We start from the raw sequence: 5,508 nt of genomic DNA on the forward strand, positions 1-5,508 counted from the left end.
CCATCAGCCACACACTTGAATTACGTACTATTCATGTGTGGAACATGACAGACATGACTCTTCCTCAGAAATTATGTGTGTATGTGGGGATGCATCCATAAATGGGGCAGTCATGCCTGCCCAGTATGTTGTAGTTATCTATTTGTATGTTTTAAAAATATTTTTATGCACTGCCTTGCCCAGAGTTTCTTGTAGTACCTCACAACAGCTTTAGATGGATGATGGAGGAATATCCATGTTAGGACTGTCGCCACTTGGTAAATCTCTGACCCAGGGTACATTCTGCACAGAAACCTCCTTAAAACTGAAATAAAGCCAGTGTGGTATACTAGTCAGAGCGTTGGATCTGGGAAATGGATGTTTGTTGGGAGATTTGGGGCCAGTCAGACATTCTCACCCCAGCCTGCCACAGGGAATTATTGTGAGGTTAGAATGGAGGAGAGGAGACCGATGTGAGCCACTTTGAGTCCTCACTGGTGAGAAAGGTGAGGTGTAAATAAACTCTTTTAATCCAAGGGCACACTTGCTATATTACTTTATCTCACCAATTTAAGAAAAAATGCCTGATAGAAATCATTTTGAGATGATTAAAGAGAGCAGGGACTGTTATACTAGATACTTCAAGAAATCATCTCTCTGTTTTGCTATTGGTTTCACACTTCAGTGGGAATCCTGCGACATTCTGTGTTGTCTTTAATTACATCTAGGGCAGGGGTCGGCAAAGTCATTAGTCAAAAGAGCCAAATATCAACAGTACAACGATTGAGATTTCTTTTGAGAGCCAAATTTCTTAAATTTAAACTATATAGGTTTATACTATTTACGCTATTTATTAATTTAATAAACTTTAATTAAAGTTTTAAGTCTTAATTAAACTATAGGTACACTGAATAAAACATGATATCATACTTAATAGTGATCTTATTTATTGATAAAAATTAAATTGTAAGTCCCTGCCATTTCCCCCTCCCTGTCTGGAGTCCTCGTCTGGAGGCCTGGTCTACAGCCATAAAAGCCTATTGGTAGACCTGGCCTCCGGCTGAGTCCCATTGGGAGGCCAGGTCTACCCATTGGCTTTCTTGGCAGTAGACCTGGCCTCCAGAGGCCCATAGAAGCCAATGGGTAGGCCTGGCCTCTGAAGGGGGACTTTTTCCCCTCCTCGGAGTCCAGGTCTATCGCCAAGAAAGCCAATGGGTAGACATGGCCTCTGAGGAGGGGAAAAAGTAAGTAAGGTATCCATAAAATTAAATCATGACAATGACTGACAAACACTTAATGTGAACAATGTGAGCAAACTTTTCTCTAGATTCACAGACACAGTAAACACATGAGAACATAAGAAAGGCCATGCTGGATCAGACCAAGCCCCTTCAAGTCCAGCAGTCTGTTCCCACAGTGGCCAACCAGGTGTTTCCAGGAAGCTCACCAGCAAGACCAGTGCAGCATCATTGTCCTGCCTGCGTTCCATGGCACCTGATATAATAGACCTGCTCCTCTGATCCTGGAGAGAATAGGCATGCATCATGACTAGTATCCATTTTGATTAGTAGCCATGGATAGCCCTCTCCTCCATGAACAGGTCCACTCCCCTCTTAAAGCCCTCCAAGTTGGCAGCCATCACCACCTACTGGGGCAGGGAGTCCCACCATTTAACCACGCGTTGTGTGAAGAACTATAACACTGTTTATTAACTTAATAAACTTTAATTAAAGTTTTAATTAAAGTCTTTAATTAATTTAATTAAGTCTTAATTAAACTATAGGTACACTGAATAAAACTTGATATCATACTTAATAATGATCTTATTGATTGATAAAAATGAAATTGTAAGTAAGGTATCCATAAAATTAAATCATGACAATGACTGACAAACACTTAATGTGAACAATGGCCTTGCATCTTCCCGACCCCCACTGACCTCTCGGCAGCTGCCCTGGCGCATTCCGGCCGCCTCGGACTCCCCTCGCTCGCCTTTCGGCCTCCTCCTCCTTTTCGCCGCCACCGCCTGGGCTCTTTCCTTCCTTCCCTCCCTGGCCGGTCTGCCTTCCGCCCCTCCTCAGTGCCTCGGCCTCCGAGGAGGAGGAGGAGGAAGAAGAGGAGGAGGAAGGCGGAGGGGTGTCCTCCCTCCTCCCCTCTTGCTGGTGTTCTCCAGCAGCGGAAGGGAAGGGCAGGCCACGAGGGGGACACGCTGGAGCTTGCAGGTGAGGAAGGCGGGGGAGGGGGTGTGTGTTCTGGATCAGGGCCTCCCTCCTTCTCCCCGGTGCTCGGGCCAGCACGTTGCAAAGATCCGCCCCCCCCAGGCACGGTGGCGGCTCTGGGCTGGCGGAAAGGTGGATAGCTTTTGAGGGACTTCTGCGTGCATGCAGAGCCTGGCTGGGGCAGGGAAGGGATGCCAGACTCTCCTCCACCGCGACGTGCAGCCCCGATCCTCCGCCGAAGGAAGCCAGCCCCCCGCGCCCAGGGAAGGTGGCTTCTCTCAGGTGGGCGGCCGCGATCCTGCAGCCCAGAACCGCACTCAAGGGGCCAAAGAGCTGCATGCGGCTCTCGAGCCGCAGTTTGCCTACCCCTGATCTAGGGCATAGCTTTGAGCAGAACTGTGCTGGGGCATAAAGAGAATTAAGAGAATCCTTCTGTCTCACAATTAACGCTGCCAGCTGCAGTTTGGGGTTAGAAAATGAAATGGGGACATAGTCACAAACACAAGATACCGTTGCTGCGCACATTCCATGTGGTTTCCTGTTTTATGTTTCTTATCATAAGTGTAATAATTTGCTTAAGTCAATCAATCAAGTTCACCGTGCAATCCAAAGCAGAATTATACCTTTCTTAGTCCATTAACAAAAGTGGATTTAGAAGCATGTGACCCATCTTTTGATGGGTGAATTTAACTAAAATGTCTCTCGGGGTGTTGTATCTGCTGGAATAGCCCGAGTTAATTCTGAAAATCTTTTCCATTTGGAGTTATTCTTCTTTTAAATTGTAGGTATCCTGTCACACAAACAGCCAAACCAATAACAGAAAAATCAGCTCCCGGTTTGCAACTGGCAAACAGGATGTGAGCTGAACTCGTGGGCATCCCTATTTTATTGTATAACTCAACTTCACACTTGCTCCAATTATATATTTAACATTTTCCAAATGCTATTTACTTTTAAAAGCACTTTAAACATATTAAAGCAAAGAAAAATAAAATCAATTTAGAACTAAATGAATAAAGCAATTTGTTCATTGTGAACACGTTTCAGGCAACCAAGAAGATTATTGTATACATGGACATCACTAGACGGCCAATACAGAAATCAAATAGATTCCATAATTGGAAGCAGAAGTAGAGAAGTTCTATTCTCTCTGCTGAAATAAGACCAGCAGCTGATTGTGGTACAGACCATGAATTGTTAATATCGAAAACCAGAATAAAGCTGAAGAAAACATAGTGCCAAAATACAATCTAAACAACATTCCTGAAGAGTTTAAAAAGCATGGAAAGAACAGAGTTGCATTACTAAGTGAATGCAAACCGGAAGAACTATGGATTCAAACTAGGGTTGTGCAAAAAAAAAAAAAAAAAAATGTCGCTAAATATCGGGTTCAGGTTTATTGGAACCGATTTTTTTTTGTAAACCTGAAATAAACCAAATACCATACTGATAAATTTCAGTATTCAGCTTATTTCCAGGTTTACTGAAAAATTCAGGCCCATTATAATCTCTGGGGATTTTTTCAAAGTTCGGGGGGGGGATTTTTGGAGGTAGAGTCACCAAATTTGCAGCATGGGTGCAAGGGTCTCTCCTTGGACGGTCACCAAAGTTGTGTGAACTTTGGGACAGGGGTCCAATTTTATGGGTCCACAAAGGGGTCACCCCCATCCTCCAGGCATTTACAAGCTGAGCTGTCTATCGGTTTTTAGGTTCAGAAGTTCAGTGTTGCTGAGGATTGGCGGGAAAAGGCGATTAACAGGCTGGCGCCTCAAAGTCTGGGGGCTCCCTTTGTATCTGGGGCGCATAGAATGATGTCTATGCAAATTAGCTTCCAAACTGAGGAAAAAAGCTTGAGTGCAAGAAAAATAAGGCTCGGAAAGCATTTCTTTTTGGTGGCAAATGACATTCTGTGAATAGTCCTTTATTATGGTCATCAAAAATCTGATTTCAAGAGATGGTCAAGGTGCAGTGAAATGAAGCCTCTACTTGGGGCAACCTTCAGTTTCAGAGCAGGTTTTCGGGGGGGGGTTATACCAAAGTTAGCTGAAGTCTTTTTTTTTTAATAATATTTTTTATTGTTTTTCAAAATATATAAAAAAACAGTTCAACAACTGATATAAATAATCAAAGGAAAACAAAAAGCAATGAGTTATTGTTGAAAATACAAATATACAAATAAAATATAAAGACTTCCCCTTCACCTCCCTCTGTCTCATTATAAATTTGTATACTCTTTTGTATACAATTCTAATCCTGATATTGTTACATATATGTAAATGTATTTCTTTATCAAAAATCAAATAAAATATATATTCATATTATTTCAATTCATGCGTAGTTATTATATTTCTTCAGATTAACCTTATTATAATGACTATATATTTTAATTATAAAAACATCCCTAATAGTAAAAAATGGATTAGATTAATGAATAACCCTTAAATTCTCCCATTTGAAGTTCATTTTCACAGTAAATTCTCCATGCCTCCCATTCACCCATAAATTGCGCATTGTCTCTTTGGTTTACCAATGCTGTAAGTTTTGCCATTTCCACCAGTACCAGCATTTTTTGTATCCAATCTCTTTTGTCTGGAATGTCCGAATAATTTCCATTTAGCTGCATAAATCAGTCTTGCAGCTGTGGTGGCATATATTAAAAATGATCTCTGAGTTAAAATAGACTCTGGTATCATACTAAGTAACATCATCCCAGGCGTTTTGGATATATTATTCTGTATAATCAGTCTTATTTCATTACAGATCATGTCCAAAAAATTTTCGCTTTATCACAAGTCCACCACACATGATGAAATGAGCCTATTTCTGTATTACACTTCCAACACTTTGGGGACAATGATTTATAGATCGCCGTGTTAGTCTGTTTGCAGTAGTCAAAAAGGGCAAGAGTCCAGTAGCACCTTAAAGACTAACAAAAATATTTTCTGGTAGGGTATGAGTTTTCGTGAGCCACAGCTCACTTCTTCAGATACAGCTAGAATGTGAATCCATCGGTCTTTAAGTAGAGGAACAGTATGTAAATGTGAATAGCAGGCTTGATGGGATTAGGTGTGATATGCAGAAGAGTCTGTGATGTCCAGGGGAGAGATGGGTGTGGAGAAATCAGCATTGGTAATGGGCCAAGAATGCAAGGTCTTTATTCAGCCCAGGTAAATGCATTGACTTTAGTTTGAATATCAACTGTAATTCAGCAGTTTCTCTTTCCAATCTCCCTTTAAAATTCCTTTGTAAGAGAACTGCTACTCTTAAATCTGCAACAGAATGTCCTGGAAGGTTGAAATGTTCTCCCACT

Source organism: Euleptes europaea, chromosome 5 (genome assembly GCF_029931775.1).
Source record: "Euleptes europaea isolate rEulEur1 chromosome 5, rEulEur1.hap1, whole genome shotgun sequence".
Lineage (NCBI taxonomy): Eukaryota > Metazoa > Chordata > Lepidosauria > Squamata > Sphaerodactylidae > Euleptes > Euleptes europaea.